Below are 21,868 nucleotides of genomic sequence, written 5' to 3' on the forward strand. Positions count from 1 at the left end.
TATATGATATCTTATTTCCCACACTCGCATTCTTATTTTACTCATACAGTCGAGTTTAGGTTACTTATAGAGTGACTGTTGACCTTGTTGATATGTTCTATTTCTGTATACTTGAGCGCAACATATTTTCATATGGGAAATAATTCCATGAAAACAATTACAATGATTCTTTCAATTAAAAAATAAATGTATAGTATATCCCATGCTTCATTTTCGATTCTTTTGACATCACCGTTTTCTAAATCTTTCTTCCCCTGACAAGTCTCAATATTGCCAAAACGTATAAATCTTCACAGATTTGATGGACAAATAACGAGTTTTCTGTATAAATCACGAAGTTACTGGGTCTAAAAAATATCTGTTTCTGCTTGTTACTTATAACTAATATGATTAGCAACTGAAACGGTCAATTCCATGACACGAGCTAAAACGTACAAGATATGTGTTCTATATTAACATCGCGTTGTAATAATGGTAAATACCGAGTTCAGAAATGTCAGAGCGTCTGGGCATTTTAATAGCCGGTTCATAAAATGGTATGTTTAAACAATCAGTAAGAATGTGCACGAGTGTCAGACTAGCAGGAATGCCTGTGGCACTGCAGTCCGTGAAGAGATTGAGGCTAGACAATACTGACCTGAAGGGCGTCGTAAACCTCTATGAGAGAACTTGTACAGTTAATTAAAATCTTTTACGTCGCATAGAAACTTAATAAAATCATATAACCGTAAATAAACGAGAACAAAGGACTACCTACTTGACAGTAAACTGACACTGCATACTGACAGATTACGTAGTGACAATTGGTGAATTCATATACTAATAAATCAATTTACCTTCGATGAGGTTTGGGGAGATAGTTCCTGACAAAACGTTCTGTCCTCGCCAGGTTATACATGAAATGTCCACTTCAGCAATACTCTATCCGGAACAGGCGTTCAAGACAACACAACTGCTTTCCGGCGACTGACCACAACGAAAGCACCTATAAGAAATGGAAACATGAGACAAATTGTTTTATAAACAACACCAAAGTAAAGATCCGTGGATCTAATCATGTGACTATTTCCAAAGGCCTGCTTTTATTAAAATGCCTGAGTGATGAGGGTTAAGATAACGACACTGACCTCTGTCAACACACGTAAAGCCGTGAGGGTGCGACACGTACGGGAGCGCCTGCTGACAGGGACATGCGGCCGTGCTTATACTGCTTGGGTTGGATCTTATCGGGATAGTAATGACTTTAAAACCCGGGTAGGGTCAAAAGGGCTTTATGGTAGTATCAATAGATAGGTAAAACTGGGAGGTAATGACCGTCTGTTTATATATACCGGACGAGTGTTTGAGCTCTTCACACACCTGTCCCGTCATACCGGTCAGTGAGGATACACTACCGACTCGGGTACCGTCCGCCATCCACACTCTCTTCCAGCAATCAAATTACAACGAGAACTCTTTAGAGGCACTTAGTTCCGAAAGATATTATTGTAATTTGAATAGTTAATGGACGGATTTATACAATCGTCGGTGGATGGTGACCTGATTACCGAGTTGACCGGTACCTCATAATCACAAACCGATCAGTGGGACCCCTTTGGTTGAGATAAAAGGGAGATATACCGTTATTAAGGATCGAACTATTTATCGAATGAGTTCGCCTTTTTAAAATGTCTGTTGTGAAAATGTGATTAATTGTACACATGTACATATTTAGAACACATACTAAACTCATTAAAGCATACTAAACTTATTTCATACCAAACGAGTTAAAATAAACATAACTCATCAAAACATACTGAACTCATTAAAAACAAACTGAACTCATTAAAACATACTGAACTTTTAACATAACAAACAAGTTAAAGTGTACGTAACTTATTAAATCATTCTGAACTCATTGGAACATACTGAACATTAGAAATTCATGAAAAAATATAATAATCATATCAAAACCCAGTCAACTCGTTAGAATATACTTAAATCGTTAAAACATACCGAGCTTATTTTAACATACTGAGCTCATTAAAATATTATAATCTCATTTAAACATATTAAATTCATGGAAACGCAGCTAAACAATTAAAATATATTGAACTCATAGAAAAACCAGCCCACGAACATATACCGTATTGCGTTATTATCAACCAACCCGCGTACGAATGCCATAGACACATCCCGAAAGCCGAAGTTGCCTTCTATAAAGAACACTTTACTACTTACACAAATCTGCTACATCACATGGAAATAGTTACTTAGATTTTAACTGAACTGGGATAACAAAGTTTCTAATCCACCACCATGAAATCAGATGTTAAGGCTGGACTCCACCCAATTTTGACATCTGACTTCAATATTGAACAGGCCTGGACATTATTTAAAACAACCATAATAGCGGCCATTGACACTCACGTCTCTCAAAGACGTTCAAGGTCCAAGTTCACCAATCCATGGGCTAATAATGATATTAACAGGTTATCAAGACAAAAACGTAGAGCTTACGTAGAGCAATCAAAAGCAAGTCACCTGGGGACTGGGACCGCTACAGAAACATCAAACGTAAGATGCAAAAGGGAAACAAGGAATGCACATAACTCCCATGTTAATATAGTAGTCAAGAAGCTAAAGAAAATTCCAATACGTTCTGGAGCTATGTCAAAAGCAAAAAGGTGGATTCTTCCAACATTTCCCCTATTAGAAATCCATCAGATGGTATCACCTATTCTGAACCTACAAAAAAAAGCCCGAATTCTGAACCATCCATTCCACTCAGTTTAAACTCATGAAAATTTATCTAATATTCCACAACTTCCTGACAGTCAGTTCTCTTTTATGCCAGATATCAAGATCAGTGAACCAGGAGTCCCTAAACTGCTAAAGGGACTGGAGGTACACAAGGCATCTGGCCCAGACAGCATTCCATCAACAATACTAAAAGAGCATGCTGTAGAAATCACACCAGCGCTAACAAAAATAGTTCAAAGTTCACTAGACTCACGGTTCCACAAGACTGGCGTGAAGGGTATATTGTCACTGTCTTTAAAAAAGGTGACAAACAGGCTGCAGAAAACTATCGTCCTGTCTTAAACTTGTGTCACCTGTAAACCTCTGGGACATGTCATCCACGGCAACATTTTGGCTCAGTTAGGCTGGCATAATATCCTTACTACATTTCAACACGGCTTTCTGTCAAAACTCTCCACAGAAATACAAATTATACAGACTGTGGATTATGTACTCTAGAATATAAATAATAAAACACAAGCAGATATTGCCCTATTAGACTTCTCTAAAGCGTTTGATAAGGTTCCCCATGAACACCTTCTTTCTAAACTCCACTTGCATGGATCAGATCATTCATAAAAAATAGAAACCAACAAGTACTGCTAAACGGGATTAAATCAGACAAAGCCCCTGTCCTGCCCGGGGTCCCCCAGGGTACTGTAGTCGGACCACTTTTGTTCCTTGTCTACATTAATGACCTGGTACAGTCAGTGTCATGCAAGGTCAAACTTTTTGCAGATGATTGCCTCCTATATAAGGAGATCTAGTCAGAAGATGAATGCATACAACTGCAAGCAGACCTCGCTAGACTAGAGCAGTGGGAGACTGACTGGCAAATGAATTTCAATGCTGGTAAATGTTGTATCATCGATGTTATCAAAACAAAACTTAAGTCCCCATAAAATTTTCTTACAAGCTTTACAACACACCTCTGGATAATGTTACTGCAAGGGAATACCTAGGGGTTACTCTAACAAATGACTTCAGCTGGGGGAACCACATCAACTACACTGTCAACAAAGCCAACAAAACACCTCGGATTCCTGAGACGCAACATGTCATCACGCTCCAGGAAAGTGAAAGCCCAGACCTACACCTCATTAGTAAGACCAACTATCGAGTACGCCTCTACATGCTGGAACCCATACACCTCAGAAAGCAGTTTTCTTTTGTAAACTGTCCAGTGTAGGGCTGTTCGATATGTTTACAACAACCACAGGACTCGTGAGCCTGGGAGTGTAACAAATCGCTATACTGGGCACCACTATCAGCAACAATTTATAATGTACAAAACTCTTAACAACTAAGTTGCCATTATTCCAAATGAGCATATTAAAATATCTGACCGCAGAACCAGAGGAGCACACAAACTTCAGCAGATTTCCACTAATAACGAGCAATACAGAAATTCATTCTACCCTAGGACTATTAGAACATGTAATTCACTTCCTGAGCATATAGCCCAGTCACCTGATTTGAACTCAGCTCTGTCTGACTACCAACCCAAAACTACCCTCTGCTAGAGTCAAATCCTGTCAGAGCTGTACATATTGTTATCCCCCATTCCCTTCCCTAATACTGGTAGCTGACTGTGTAGGTATTGCCCAATCACTTGTCTTCACATGCCTTCTGCCAGTATATAACGTTTAACCTACATTTGTTGCCATGTTATCATTTTCATTTTCATTTCCAAAAATCTTTATTAAAATGTGTTATGACATGAATGCCACCTCCAAGAACACCTGATTGCGACAATTGCACTCATACCTATAAGTTCTGTCGCAGTAATTGGAGGAGAAGAAGACAACATTGGTTAACATCTTAAACAAAACCATGTAGTATCTACCAATCCCACAATATTTAGGTCATCTGGTTCACGCCCATTGTTTCCACGGTAAAACCATCTCTCTTACGAGTGAAGAAAGGCGTACTTCATAAAAAATACTTTGACCATATCGCAAAGACACGTGGTAGGTATATAAAACCCGATAATATGTAGCCATTATGATATAATTTGCTTTGTCATTTATCGACAAAACTGAAGATTCAGTATCATTACTTATTCAATCAGTCCGCGGGTTAGACCGGCCTGTGGGCATCAGTATTGAAATATACCGTATTTGTCGGCGTGTAAAAGTCATCTGTTTGGTCCATAGATCACAAAACGTAATGAGGCGATAACATTGTAAATCCTGCGGGGGACCTACAATGATACGGATTAGCGCCGTATCTGTGAGCCTGCTGCAGGGCGAGATCTGTCGATAGCGCTCTGTGGGACCTACAACTGGGATAATGAGAGAGGTTGTTCTATTGGTATATACATTTACAGTGGTTTTATACGAGACACACAAGGGTATATCGTTATAATGTATCGGAAATCACCATATCATTAACTAAAGTGATTTATTCAAAGTCCTCCTCCGGACCCCGGCTTCAATTGGGTCCTTTGTTCAAATTAAGATTTTCTTTAAAAGCAAGGCTTTGCCATTGGAGAAATTTACGATAAGGAAAATCTAACGTAAGTTGATTTGTGAAGCCGAAGCCAAGTCTGAAGCACATACATCAACTGGATAAAGTGATCCTCGGTTACGTCTGATACAATACAAAGCCTCCTTACATAGGCATCATGTTAGCTCTGCAACGTGCAATACGATCTCGTAAAGTGACACAGCCGACACATAATTAAATAAATACACATGCTTTTGTTTACACTGTATTTAGCGATACTTAGATATAAATGTTACGACAGCGAACTGAGACGTGATAAAACTATCTATGCGTTCTTGCTGTTAGGTGGAGACCAACAAACATTTACATCCACCGTGGTACAAAAGACAGCAAAGGTTCAAAACTACGAGGCGACGTACTATCAAGACGACTGCCAGTATACAAATTTTGTTTATTTTACAACAATTATGAAACAAGTTATTTCAGCTTATATTAATCACACTTGTTGGTCCGGATGTTAGCGCGCAGGGGTCTTAGTGTAGGAGGAAACCGGAGTACCCGGAAAAAACACGTTGTTGGGCCGGTGACCCCATACCTTTTCCGGTCCGATCGAGGAATCGAACCCCGGCCGCCTTGGTGAAAGGCAAGTGCGCTATCCACTGCAACACCCGACCACCCGACTGGCAGTCAAAGTACAGAGAGAACCACGGATTATATAATGTGTATAGGTCTAACACAACAGTGACAGAATGTGAAAAGCAATACACAATTCGGGAACGGGACATGGACAAGATATCGATAGTGGTGATAACAAGGGAAGGGGTCGAACACCGCAGGTGGTGAGAGCAAAGGAGGGGATGATTTCTCATTGTTGATACCAAAAGTAGGACCGAACATCTTTGATGAAGGAAGCAAGAGAAGAGGACAACGCATTATTGACGGAGGTAGTCGCTAAATCAAAAGCAAAATATTCAGAAAGGAAATAGTTATATGGATACCCGTGAAAATATCACAAGAGAAATAAGATCATGTGTTCCGGAAGAGTAAGCGACTTCTGTTTCACCGACAACACCCGCCATGTATATCTGGGTCAAATCAAAGTTATGTTACGTCCCGAAAGCGAAAACCTGTATATTGTCAACAAAACATTAACCCGCACTTATGAGCATGATTAAAAACATTGATCATCATAACACACGAAGATACCCTATACATCCCAATTACATTAGGATGGTGACTATAAAACCTGTCCAAATTCGTCATCAACCAGCATCTCTAGATATCATGTGTTGCAAGTTTGTCCGGCAGTAGACATCTTCAAGGAAATAGAGATATTAAAGCAAGCTCTTAAATACCGAATCAACTGCGACATGGTTGTGGAAGCAGGGATGTTAGTATCAAGAAAGGGAAAAATAGAAAAATCGAAATCGCCCACCTTATCGTACAGCTTAGTAGTTAGTCGTTCCTGTTGACATATTAGGACAACAAAGAGACAGTCAATACATAATTTGTTGACAAAGGACAGGCCGAGCGTAATCACATCCATAGTTTAGAAGATGCATTAGCAAAACTACATTGCAGGACTGTTCCTCTGCCCAATAGTGCACCACGAAGTTAGAAGAGGATATTATTTTGAACGTATTAATATTCAAAGTCTAAGATTTAGTATGATCTTAAATTGAAAAATATCAGTGTTGGTGATAACCGGGCAGCAATGGCAAACCTTCCACAACATACTAGTTTGACAGGGTTTATACACCGGAGCATTATTTTCAGCAAATTAATTTCACCTAATATAGAAGCATGTACTTTGGAAAAACAAATATGTATTAAAACTAGCTTAAATAACGGTCTAGACGAAGTCATGCAGTTTCGTAACACGTTGACCTCAAAATACATAAACCTTCTACAGTAAATATCGTTTCAATAAATTATCAGGCCAAATGCATGGTTACTCATCTAATTCTGCCTTTATCACTTTCAAAGGGTTGTTTTATTGGTGCTATATACGTTCCCTGACTGTGTGATTTCCCTTGTACTAGCTAGGATAACGCTGCCAGGACATGGACCCGTCACCTCGCGTCACCCTTGTTGTCTGACAAAGGTAAACAAACCCATATTTACTGTCCTGCAATAAAGTCCCACTATACACGGGTTTAACAAGCAATTCTGTCCAGTGGTAAATCAAAACTCCGAGAGTCATCCCTGGATAAGGAGGGTTTTATAACGTTTGCTCACCACCGCGGTTCCAAGTTTTATATCACCGATTACACGCCTCTGTGTAAGTAAATGAATGCTTGAGCAATAATCCAAGCTTTGGTGGAGTCTTTGGCGGGGTTATAATCTGGCCTTTAAAAGATCTGGGGGGTTAATCGGTGCGATATAGTATTATCTGTGAACTGTAATTAGCCGTGCGGATTAGCACTAGTTTACCAGCATATCCATAATAGCCAGCTCAGGGCTACAACTTAAAATCGATTTTGTATGAATTTGTTTTTACATGATCAAACACAATTTAAATGCCTTGTTGTATTTCGATTGCATATAATAACAACTATGTCCATAGTTTTATGTGGGTTTTTTTCTGTCAGTTTTCCTCTTCTTCTGTCCCAATATACATATTTCATTATTGATGATATTGATTACAACGTGTAATTACATTTACATATACATGTACATTAAAATGGGTGTGGTTCCCAAATCGTGTTTCCGATCATCTACGTGAATATTTGTCCAGTCTAACATCATGAGAGGTTACAAATTTTATGTCGCGTATTTACACTCCGTAATAACTGTTTAAACATGTTCTACAAAGCAAATTCGTTTAAGAATCACGACCGATTCATGTTAAAGCTGACTGTCATATAGTACATTGTGATGTTAGGGTCCCGTAACAGTTTTAATATCGGAAGTAGGCTTTCATCTTCAGTAATGATTGTCGAACTAAACATCGTCACATAGAATGATTTATGTATACAATAAAAATGCCCAGGTGTTTTCCTGTTTACGGGGGGTGACCATTGTTATGTTATTATTAGCTTAAACAAAGGAGGTTTAATGTGTTAAATTGTTATATAATCGGTAATACGTGTGTTCTGTTGTCTCCCCATATGTCAATCGTTATGGTTCAGACATCAATTATGGATTTCCTTATAATGGAAATAAAATCAGTCCCGAGGGCTAGAGATTGTCGCTCATGATCAATTGTTTATTTAAGGAACTAGCGCCGTGACGTTACATCAAGCAATACGACGACTGCTACACATTTTTTAAAGTACTGACGTTGTCAATAAAACCAATAGATTATAGGTCGAATCTTAGAGCGATAGGAGCAACAAAGACTTGTTAAGAGTGGCCAGTTACGTTGTTCTATAACGTTACCATCTGTCATCATAGCATGCTTAACAACGCCATGCACGTGCTTAGTTCTTAAATGGCACCTCTGTATTACATTTGGTGTGACGTGTAAGGAATCGAGTCTATAACAGCCGTAGGTATATGTTAGAAGCCTATAACAGCCGTAGGTAGATGTTAGAAGCCTATAACAGCCGTAGGTAGATGTTAGAACAGAGGTAAGCTCGTAGCCTTTATTCAATTTAAAGGTTAACCAGCTCGAGTTAGATTAATATGACAGCCAACGGTCAGTCGTTGTAGAACCTCCTCTATATACGACATATCAACAGCTATATAGATAATTTGTTGTTAGAACGTTACTCTAAGGGTCAATGTTCTTAAATTGTACATATGGTGGAGCCTTGGAATAAACGTGAAGTGAACGTAACCCCTTCCAATTTCAAGGCTGACATATGGGGATGAATATTTCGCTTGTTGTCCAACACGTCTGTACTAACTTCCGTTGCTAGTTTATTTGGTCGCTTTTTATCTGACTCTTCCGGTACTAGTTTCAGGATAAAATCTACGGATCGTTGATTTACAATGTCGCTTTGAAATGAAAACAGTCGTTTACCTTACAACACTACCGTTTCTCGTATTTACCCTATACACTTTCTCGTGTAGCGATGGTTAGATTCCAACTGACAGACCAGTTTATGAAGAGCTGACAACTTGTTATACGTACATATACTGCCAAGTAGAATAGGGCCTGTATTCTGTGGCAAGCGAAGCAGAACAGGGATTACCTTATTCATACAAAACCAAATTTTATTTTCAGTTGAGAAAATACGCTAATATTGACATTGGACAGTTCTTTCTGTAGGAAAATTTGTCGCACGCAGTTGGATAGAGGCGTATACCCAACTGTAAGGAGGTCACAACCCCAGCTGGTCTAGCGAGACTCCAGCTACATGTTAAAGCTAACAGTGTGACGCCATTATTACATAACTATATTAGCTTTTCTCCTGTCTTGGGACGGTCTGAATGGCCAGGTGTGCTCTATAGACTAATTCCTCTCCCACAGTGCGTCTCTGTAGCGTGCTGCACGGCTACCACTATATACCGTATGCTATAGCTTAGTGTTAAAACCGTAGTACCGCCATAGGGTGCCCCCTTAGTAGTTGTTCACTTACAAATCTTTTGAAATAGTTCAATGGCGTTAATGACTGGCTGATAATATGAGCAGTACACACAAGTACGCCATACTCACATTCTCAGATAGAGTTAGATATCAATTCAATCTATGTTATTACCAAATGCATATAGGCGTACAGAAATATAAATATGGAACAATACTTCACAAATATCTTGTACAATGGCGGAGAACATATGCAACAGTTTTAATTCCATACATAACATATGTCACTGTTGATCTGTTATCCCCATTACAACACTTTAATGCCTCTACCTACTCTTTCCTTTTGACGTTGTTTCTCTATAGGAGCCACTGGTCAGCCCGTTACCTTCTCTTTCCTTTTGACGTTGTTTCTCTATAGGAACCACTGGTTAGCCCGTTACATACTTTTTCCTTTTGACGTTGTTTCTCTATAGGAACCACTGGTTAGCCCGTTACCTACTCTTTCCTTTTGACGTTGTTTCTCTATAGGAGCCACTGGTCAGCCCGTTACCTTCTCTTTCCTTTTGACGTCGTCTCTATAGGAACCACTGGTCAGCCCGTTACCTACTCTTTCCTTTTGACGTCGTCTCTATAGGAACCACTGGTCAGCCCGTTACCTTCTCTTTCCTTTTGACGTTGTTTCTCTATAGGAACCACTGGTCAGCCCGGTACCTACTCTTTCCTTTTGACGTTATTTCTCTATAGGAACCACTGGTCAGCCCTTTACATACTCTCTACTTTTGACGTCGTCTCTCTATAGGAACCACTGGTCAGCCCGTCGTCAGAATATAGTGACCGGGTAGAGTGTCATATACTACCATTTCTAGGTTATGGCATTCCAGTGAGAAGGCATTATAAAGTTGACTTGAACCGGTCCCATCGTCCTTGGTCACCGTCTGCATATGACCTTTAAAAGATGTTGCGAGGATGCAAAACGCAGAAGAGACTAGATGAACACGAGAGCCCTTCGTGACTAGTCTAAAACGTTTTGGTCGGGTATACTTGCGTATTCATTAGTATATTATATTGTACACTACAGCATTGTACGATGTTTTAACTCCTGATTCTTATACATATATCATATTAACAGAAGATAAACCACGGTAACATTCATTGGTGTGTAAAACTTGGCCTCCAACAGCTTTATCAATACAGTGCATGAAAGCGTACCGTTGGGAGAGAAAGTTACTGGTAAGACTGGAAGGTTTCCTGCACTCACACCGAACCAGCCCTGTCTGGAACTCATCAATTATTGACCAATGGTTGCACGGTAACGTCCACGTTGTGTTGTGCCCTGTGTAGACCATTGTATTGGTTCTCAGACATGAGAACGGAAAGTTGGTGTTTTAGTACGTGGCCTAGGGGAACTACATGTACCACACATCGATCTCAGGTATGTGTTAGTCGCACATCACCTGGGGTAGCTGAAAGTACACATTTCGATTCCTTAGAATATAAAACGTCACAAGCCTTTTCTTTTTCAGTTTTTCTTTATATATAAAAGTAAAGGCTCATTTAATTTGGATTCCTTCCATTAAAAATCTGCCTAACTAATTAGTTGACACGGTGTTCAGATATGATTCAATAGTACAGTTCAATCCCTGTATCAACTTTCACCATTCAATCCTGATAAATTCTGTTTAAAGCAGATGATCGGTTTCTAAAGGTGCTATATTGCAATACACTGTTACAGCATTAAAGAGATTCGACCTATGTTTGTACACTATATAAAGGTTCTTGGACAGGGATTATGTTGATTAACCTCACAAACACTTGCGGATCGAACACCTGTGGCATCAGAATTTCAATTTAGTTTGGTCGCCATGTTTACTTAATAGTGTGCATGATATTTCAGCTTTGAATAGTTAGATGCACATTTCAAAATAGTAAATTTAGTAAAACGTTTACCAAATAATCAAATTTGAGTATTTCTATATCAGTAATTTACTAAACGACCTCCACACAGATCGGAACATGAATACTGTCAGAAATAGCATAGATAAGTACTCGGGAACTGACATCGCACCAATTCACCGCAGTGTTTTTTTCTGATGCATACCACGATGAACAGCTGATTCATTTTAGAAGGTATGCAACTATAATTATACATATATTGACTTCGGTTTGATAATTTCTAGATGACTACCCAGTCAACCATGCCCCTTAACCAAATACTTTTCAAATCGACTGAGTGCCTTAATATATACGTACCTGGTTCGACAGCATAAGTCCAATATGGAAGGGAAAGTACACAGAATGTAGAAGCCAATCCTATTTGTTTACAGTTTACATACTGAGGAACAGTTATATAACGTGATTTCACTGTCCAAGGAAGAGGGGCGCCTAAACAACACGTCGGTCACTTGATGTCCAGGGTGACCTTTTCTGGTCAGCACTAATGACCAGTGTCCTGGGCATGGCAGTACTTACGACGTACTGTGTTGTTTGGTATTTACCTGTACGTATATTCCATTGGCGCGACTTGGAACTTTGCCTGTCGATCGTGTCTGGACATAGGTAATGTGTACTGCTACCTACACAGGTAAATACAGGTATATCTAACACTGCTGATTCATAACTACCCGTCGTTAGTCAGCACACATACACGTCAAATACCTCATAACACCGGCTAATTGAGAACAATGCTGTCGTAGATGTGTTACTACAATGAGGATATCGAACGTCTCCCCTGCTTCAATAGGGTATGGAAGCCGCTGTCACTTTACCAGTACACACCCTACAAGTGACGGATAATATTACTCTTAGTATACTAGATACGGGTAACATACCAAGTGTTAAAGTCATTGTCATACCGTATTTAAAGCTGAGTGTGTAGTGTTTGAGGTACCCGACTAATTCGACCGTCTGAAACAGGGACGTAAACGCTTCCTTCTGATATCAGTAGTTAGGATATTATATATACTGTTTCAGAATGTATGACCACGGGTGAGACTCCTGCCATACACTATTGCCATATATAATGTCTGGATATCAAAGATTATATCAGTCGTGTTGTCGTCGGATTCAAATTACTATCATTTCAGGCAAATAAACATATAAAACATTAGTCCGAACTATTCTGACGTTTTATCGACTTTTTCACATCGGTCTGTCGTCGGTTAATCGACGACAGACCGATATGAAAAAAGTTGATAAAACGTCAGAATAATTCGGACTTATAAAACATATACACTAAACAGGTTTGCCAGTCGAAATAAAGCTTTACAGAACCAGTGTCTCACGAACAATTTAAAATAGACACGATTTTATTTATCGCTTACTGCATTGTATATACCGTGAAAATATTGGTTTACTCCCTAATACCGGTAATCGATACATTTGGTGTTTTTGCAGGTCTGTGAAATGGACATCTAGTTATTGAAATACTCTCTAGGCTGGTGAAGGCGCCACAAGATATCCTAATGGGATTTTAAGTATGTTAGTCCCTTTGTTATTTTGTCATAAGGTACCGGCTTTCAGGTCTGGTTTTTCGTATGTTGATATCAATAGTAAGAAATGTTGCAAAGTTGATCTTAAATAAACATGTGCTTTCCATCGAATAAAATGAAAACAACGGCTAGACTTGAACATTTTGTATTGTTTATCAATGCATACAACTTTATAACAGGAACAGACAGTATCTTAAAGAATCATGTCCGTGTACCTAACAGGGACAGACAATATCTACCGGGAACATGTCCGTGTACCTTACAGGGACAGACAGTATCTCCCGGGAACATATCCGTGTACCTTACAGAGACATACAATATCTACCGGGAACATGTCCGTGTACCTAACAGGGACAGACAATATCTTCCGGCAACATATCCGTGTACATTACAGGGACAGACAATATCTACCGGCAACATGCCCGTGTACCTTACAGGGACAGACAATATCTCCCGGCAACATATCCGTGTACATTACAGGGACAGACAATATCTACCAGGAACATATCAGTGTACATTACAGGGACAGACAATATCTACCGGGAACATGCCCGTGGACCTTACAGGGACAGACAATATCTACCGGCAACATATCCGTGTACATAACAGGGACAGACAATATCTACCGGGAACATGTCCGTGTACCTTACAGGGACAGACGATATCTACTGGGAACATGCCCGTGTACCTTACAGGGACAGACGATATCTAACGGAAAGATGTCCGTGTACATTACAGGGACAGACAACATATCCCGGGAACATGTCCGTATACCTCACAGGGACAGACAGTATCTCCCGGGAGCATATTAGTGTACCTTACAGGGTAAGACAGTTTATCCTGGGAACATGTCCGTGTACATTACAGGGACAGACAATATCTACCGGCAACATGTCCGTGTACCTTACAGGGACAGACGATATCTACCGGGAACATGCCCGTGTACCTTACAGGGACAGACAATATCTACCGGCAACATATCCGTGTACATAACAGGGACAGACAGTATCTCCCGGAAGCATATTAGTGTACCTTACAGGGACAGACAATATCTACCGGGAACATGTCCGTGTACATAAAAGGGACAGACAGTGTCTCCCGGAAGCATATTAGTGTACCCTACAGGGTAAGACAGTTTATCATGGGAACATGTCCGTGTACATTACAGGGACAGACAATATATACCGGCAACATATCAGTGTACATTACAGGGACAGACAATATCTACCGGGAACATGTCCGTGTACATTACAGGGACAGACAGTATCTCCCGGGAACATATTAGTGTACCTTACAGGGTAAGACAGTTTATCCTGGGAACATGTCCGTGTACATTTCAGGGACAGACAATATCTACCGGCAACATATCAGTGTACATTACAGGGACAGACAATATCTACCGGCAACATATCAGTGTACATTACAGGGACAGACAACATATCCCGGGAACATATCCGTGTACCTTACAGGGACAGACAATATCTACCGGGAGCATGACCGTGTACTTTACAGGGACAGACAACATCTACCTTGACCATGTCCGTATACCTTTCAGGGACGGACAGTATCTCCCGGGAACATGTCCGTGTATCTTACATGGACAGACGACGTCTCCCGTGAAAACGTCCATGTACCTTACAGGGACAGACAGTATATCCCGGGAACATGTCCGTGTACCTAACAGGGACAGACAGTGTCTCCCGGGAACATGTCCCTGTACCTAACAGGGACAGACAGTGTCTCCCGGGAACATGTCCGTGTACCTTACAGGGACAGACAGTGTCTCCCGGGAACATGTCCATGTACCTTACAGGGACAGACAGTATATCCCGGGAACATGTCCGTGTACCTAACAGGGACAGACATGCCTCCCGGGAACATGTCCCTGTACCTAACAGGGACAGACAGTGTCTCCCGGGAACATGTCCGTGTACCTTACAGGGACAGACAGGATATCCCGGGAACATGTCAGAATACCTTACAGGGACAGACGACGTCTCCCGTGAAAATGTCCATGTACCTTACATGGACAGACAGTATCTCCCGGGAACATATCCTTGTACTTTAAAGGTACAGACAGTATCTCCCGGGAACATGTCCGTGTACTTTAAAGGGACAGACAGTATCTCCCGGGAACATGTCCGTGTACCTGACAGGGACAAACAGTATCTCCCGGGAACATGTCCCTGTACCCAATTTTGTTTTTTTTAAAGGGAAACTAATATAATGCTTCTAATGTTTTAACACGATTTACTTCTTCTGGAAGAGGAAGAGGGTATTCTAACGACGCGATTAGGAGCTCTTCCTCTTCCGGAAGCTCTTCTGAGTCTTCCGCGCCAAAGTTGGAAGAGACCCTATTCCAAGATGGAGGACACCGTTTTGAAGTGCGCAGATTGTGGTATCTGTACGTACACATTGGCAGCTTTTGAAGAGCACGCATGTACCGGTAGGTTTTATTAATTGATAACAAGTAATTTTATGAGTTGTTGTCACAAAAAATCGTTTATGCGAGTAAACGGTGAAGATAAATAAGATAAATAAGTTGTGATACGAAGCACGTGATGATAACACGGCATTCAATTCATGTTTCAGGGGATGGATTGAATGTATTATGTAAACAAACAAGATTTTATAAAAAAAATAATTAAAAAAATCACGAACTAGGAAAGACAACAAAACAGATATATCTACATGACGGTGCCGATAGTCATTTTACACACAACGGGCACGGTCAACGTGCGGTTAGCCTATACACAAACACTAACAAAACGTTCAGAGGGCCCGTATCGTTGGCTGACTTAAATGTATGCCTCCAACATAATTTGCGACTTTGTTACATTTTCTTCCAACCCCCAAATTTGTTACCAAAATGGTGAAAAGCTGTCAGAAAATACCTACTTTTAGCTCAAAAAAAAGTATTTTTTATATGTTCCAGACCTTTTGATAATAATAGTAGTAGTATTCAGGGATTCACAGGGATCTGTTCATTTAGAGGCATACAGTACTTAAAAAAACCCAGTAATTCTTCTTAGATTTTTTATGTCAAAATTGCATGTGCAAAATAACAGCTAATACTAGTAATAGTAATATTGTAATATTTATTTGTTTTATTATATTTTCAGGTAGCAAGAGCAGTACGACAGGTACCAACGTTGCTACACCAAGTACTAGTAGTACAACTATTTGGTCCAAAGAAAAGACTATGGTTCTCCTAGATCTATACAGAGAAAGAGTACAGCATTTCAACAATCCATGTATGCGAAATAAACGAGTATGGGAGGAAATAACGCAAGAATTAAACAAAGCACTGAATTTGTCCTTTAAATTTACCCCCGCCCAAGTAGAAGGCCGCTGGAAAACGGTTTTGTCGGCGTATAGGAGACATAAGGACCATCAAAGGAAAACAGGTGCAGAACTAAAACAATACGAGTACGAAGAGGAGATAGATTCAATACTTGGGGGAAGTCATGCCGTCACCCCAAAATATCTAGTATCCAGTCAGAATAGTTCAACTTCATCGTCATCTTCAATTCCTTCGGCTTCATCATCATCTTCAATTCCTTCGGCTTCATCGTCATCCTCATCAGCTTGTCAGAGTAATGACAAAAATGATTCAGACAGCAGCAGTGAAGTTGAATGTACCTCAAAAGGTAAAAAGAGGAAAATTGATAAGAAAAAAACAGGTACATCAGGGGTGTCTGCAATGATCAGTTTCCTTGAAAGTTACACAGAGAGCACCGAGAGGAGAAACGAGGAGGCAGCAAAGAAAGCAGATGAAAACATGAGCGGCATATGGAGATCCTGAAAGGATTAACTGCAGTAATGACCCAACTCGTCCCCCCAAAAAAATAAATCAGAATTTGGTACGAACCTTTAAAAAATTAATTTGTATAATATTGAATCATGCTGTAAATAACCTCATTATTTCATTTATCACATAACTGGGATGGAAGTTAAATGCTGTGAAAATTGGGACCCTGACCCCCCAGGGAGCTGAAGGGCAGGGCCTAAAAAGGGGAAAATGTTACAATATTTAAAAAAAAAATCTTCTGCTGAACCAGAAACCCTGCAATCAAATACTCTTTATAGATGGAAATTAAGGTCTAAAGATGCTCTATCAAAATTATACATTTTATTACTGCCGGGTCACCCATTCTCCCCTGGGGAGGGGGTAATATTTACTTTAGTTTATATAGGGAAATAACACTTTGCAGTGTATTTTCAATCATGTTGTTTACGGTTTTGTAGGAAAACATTTCAACTTATCATAGGATGCAAATTGGATGGTATGAACATTGGTACCCTTACTTTTATGAAAATGAGCATTTCTCAGGTGACCGCTAAGGCCCATGGGCCTCTTGTTTTAGGCTAACATAAAAAGGGCCGTTATGGTATAGCGACTGCGTTGTCTGTCCGTCTGTCTGTTAAAATTTGTTTGTCATTGCTCTATAGGATTTATTTTGGCATGCATTTTAATGAAACTATGCATACATGTAGTATTAAGAAACAACATATCTTAAGAGTTCGCGCTTCGGAGGACTGGCCCTAAGGTCAAGGTCACTGTAGAAATAGGCTTGTCATCACTCTTCATCAGTTTCAGTCAGATTATGATTATATATACTGTATTTCTGAAACATGATTTTTTATGCAATTAATGTGTAAAGGTACTGTAACTTGTATACATCATATGTGTAATTCCTATTTTCATTTCTTTTCAGATTCATCTAGTGACTCTGAAACTTCAACGGGTGTCCCCTCTGATTATGAGTGGAACTGGAACAGTGATGTGACCATAACTTTCAGTGATGAGACTGATGACAATAATGCCAACTGGATGACCACCAATTACACTCCCAACTCTGATTGGGATTGGGAGAGTGACCAAACAGTAACGTACAGCGATGTTGTGGATGAGGCAGTCACGACAGAAGACTGAATTGTTGTTAAAGTGTTGAGATGTTCATTGAATATGTTCATTTGGTCATCAGTTAAGTACTGGTTTCAAATTATACCTTTAACATATTTTTGTAATTATTGGTAATAGCCTCAGGCCAAGTTCATGTATGTTGCTGACTGCAATGATGTGTAATAATTCATTTTTTTCCAAATGTTAGGCCGGCAATAATTGTTTCGAATTTTTGTGAAAATGTTCTGGTGTTGTTTTTTTTTAATTAGTTGCTTTTAATTTTCTAAATATACAACCAATGTGTACTTTTATTATTATTCATTGCAACTTCCTTGTCACTTGAACACCTTCGGTCTTAAACCAAAAGTATCTTGATTATAAAGTTCGCATTTCTGCAATCCTATCGGTCAAAGTTCAAGGTCAGTGTTACTAAATAAAGAAAGATTTTGTGCTTTCATTCTCAAACCTATTTCACTTTGTTTGATGATATGCTATTAAAGTAATCAAAAGTTGGTGTTACAGCCACTTAGGTCAAAGGTTAAGGTTAAATATCAATAAATAAAAGAGGATGTGTTTGTACTTGAAATATATTTCAAATAACAAGGATACACAATCAGCATTGTGGCCAGTTGTGACATGTTTTTACGAAGGCCTGTGATTTTCTTATTTAACATTTAGTTTATTTAATTTAATATTATTTTCGTCTGTTTTTTTCATAGTTTATGTATTGTTTTTACTAAGGCCTGTGATTTTCTTATTTAACATTTAGTTTACTTAATAATATTAAAATCTTATTTTCGTCTGTTTTTTATAGTTTATGTATTGTTAACTACAGTATTATTATTAGCTCACCTTACACTTTGAGATTATGTTTGTTTTTGGTAAGTTTTGTTGTATGTTTTATGCTATTTGCTAATCCAGTGTTAAAATAGAAAAAAGAAACATGACTTACCAGGTATGTTTCATGATTTCTAGGCAGCCATATGTAAATGCATCAATTTGACTGCATGTGTTTGAGATGTAGTCGTTAAAATGGCAGACTATTCAAATAGCAAAGGGTACTCTTGTACATGTATTTGCGAGCTGTAATAAACATGTAGTATTAGAAGTATACATGTGCTGTTAAAATGTTGTTTAAGTTGAAAGTATTAAAATTGTTTGTACAGTTGATACCATCTTTGTTCACTATTTCACTGTCTAAGTTTCATAACTTTAGTTTGCACTTTAATCCAGCTACTTTACAGTGCTCATATTTAACATTAACAAATGCTCATTTAAGCATTGAACTGCTTTCAGTTGGCATTCATAGCCAATTTGGCAATATGAATGCCAACTGGACAGAAGGCAAATTCAATGAAGCGTGGTAATGTTTAATTTGTATTTTGTCCAGTTGGCATTTATATTGGCCATGAATGACGACAATTAAAAGCAGTTAAATAATTATATTTACCATCTACCATCTGAATTCATTTTATTATTATTTTCAGTTGGCAGTTCATAGTCCTATGAATGCCAAGTTGCCAACTGGCTTTGGTATGGATACATAGTGGAATTGCCATGCAATGTTAAATATATCTGAATGACTGCACACAAAGGAAAATGTTGTACCCAGTTATAGTTAATAGTGTTTCAAATAATGGAGGCTGTTGGCCTTGTCATGATTGTTCGATATCCATGTTTATTATCTTATCCCCTTGCAATGTTGTGTTCTGATATTGAAACATGTTTCGTGCACAAAAATGTTTACATCACTGTACACGGATGACGCCTATAAACGTTAAAGGTCATACGTTAACTAAAGTCAAGGTCATAGGTTAAAAGTCAAGGTTACAGGAGCTGTGTTTCCATAATTATTGTTTACACCATAAGAGCGATATATCTAACGGATCGTCTTCCTACTTGGCAGGGTACCATGACTAGAGGATGGCAACTATCGAAGGATGATGCATGTCAAAGGTCAAGGTCAAATGTGAGGGTATATGATCACCTTCGCGGTGCCCTAGTACGAGACTGGATATATACATTCAGACCATACAGAAATATTATATGCCCTTTTCCATCTATAATATCTGTATACCCATTATCAGGCCTCGGGCTGATAAAGGGTGGGATATGGATAAAGGCATATGATATTCTCTATACTCTAACTAGCAGCCATATCATTATGTAGTATGATGTATCGTAATCATTGTGGATTGATGGGAAAAAATCTATCCGGTAAACGTAACAAAACCAATAACATTATGAACAAATAGTGATTTTAATTGATTAGACAAAGCAGTTTCACAATGTTAGTGACATTAATTTAATGTTTGGTCACTCAATATTATATATGGAACGCGAAAATGTAAGGCTGAAATGTCCCAATTAGGATATACATTGTAGTTCGATATTGCACGCATAGCACAACAATATCAGGAGAGAAAAAGTGGTACCTCCTTGCCCAAGTAGGTTACTAAGTATATTAATTTGAACTCTGTACATTGCAATTATTATGACATTTTGAATACATTTCACCGTGCATTAGCACATGTTAAACGTTGACCCTCAGCTGTGACCTTGTATTAATTAACACAATAAAGATTCCAGTCAGTATATTGCCTCCTTTGGGAATTCTGTCCATCTCATTCTGTCTGGTCTTTCTTACATTGTTAACGAATTGTGAGTTGCCTTGTAATCAACATGCGCTTTAAATTCCCTTCAGCTCCATCTACTGGGAAGTTATAAGCTGGTCCAACATTAGGGTCATCATTCTCAAAGTACTCTTCAAGTTCATTTTTTTCCAGGATGCATATATTATGCAGTATTCAAGCAGTGACAACACATTTTACAATATACTCCATGCTATTCATGTGGATGTGCTGGAGGCGTCGGAATCTTCCCTTCAACATACCAAAGGAATGTTCAATAACTGTTCTTGTGCTACAAAGGCATTTGTTAAAGATTTTCTCTGCATGTGTAAGATGACCATTGTCTCGGTAAGGTTTCATAAGACATCTTGATAAAGGGTAGGCTCCATCTCCTATAATATGATTCTGACCACACAGTGTTCCCGCTTCTGTGCACATCAGAGAATTTCTGAACACTCTTGCGTCATTCACTCGCCCGGGCCATCCACAATATATATCCGTAAATACACGATCATGCTTACATACTGCCTGCAGTATGATGGAATGGTAACTCTTGCGATTAACATAGTCAGCTTCCTTTTTTCGGTGGTGTAATGGGAATGTGAGTGCCGTCAATGGCACCCAAAATTCCAGGGAACCCTTTTACAGTTTCAAAAGCAGATATTATGTGAATTTTATCGTTATCATTGGGCCAAACCACATACTTTTTGCAGTGATGTGTATTAAACACGTCCATCAGTCTGCGGTTGTGACTTACAAATGTTGATTCTTGAACATCAAACCGATCAGAAATTGATTTCACTGTTTCTTTGGAACCAATATACCAAAGTGTCATAAGTAGATCCTTCTCCAAAGACACTTGTGGTCTGCCAGCACCACTTTCTCTCCTAGCAAGCTCAGGGATGTTGGCCAAACATCCTAACACAAATTCAAAAGTTTCTCGTGATAGCCGAAATAATTTTTTAAACTGGTCAGGCAAATATCTGGGGACAACATCTGCTACGTATCCATTCACTTTGCATCGGTCATTCCGATATCTGAAAACAAGATAGGCAACATAAATATATAATCAGAAATATTTACTAATATAAATATATTAAATGAAGCATAAAGCTACTTGGGTATTAAATATTTTCTTTTTCCC

The 21,868-nt window shown here is 39.0% G+C and overlaps 1 protein-coding gene across 2 annotated transcripts in view; it reads right to left on the bottom strand.

Annotated features, from left to right (window-relative positions):
* Positions 1-12,504, bottom strand: part of LOC110458699 (cactin-like) — a 51,572-nt gene extending 39,068 nt beyond the window's left edge. The window contains exons 1-2 of one of the 2 annotated variants that reach the window (XM_021510557.1): positions 11,951-12,503; positions 837-985 (exon numbers count right to left, since the gene is read on the bottom strand). The gene's annotated coding sequence lies outside the window, so the exon portion shown is untranslated. Of the gene's footprint in view, positions 1-836; positions 986-11,950 lie in introns of both variants that reach the window. The other variant, XM_021510562.1, reaches the window with a different exon arrangement.
* Between the last annotated feature and the right edge of the window lie 9,364 nt (positions 12,505-21,868).

Source organism: Mizuhopecten yessoensis, unplaced genomic scaffold (assembly GCF_002113885.1).
Source record: "Mizuhopecten yessoensis strain PY_sf001 unplaced genomic scaffold, ASM211388v2 scaffold9703, whole genome shotgun sequence".
NCBI lineage: Eukaryota > Metazoa > Mollusca > Bivalvia > Pectinida > Pectinidae > Mizuhopecten > Mizuhopecten yessoensis.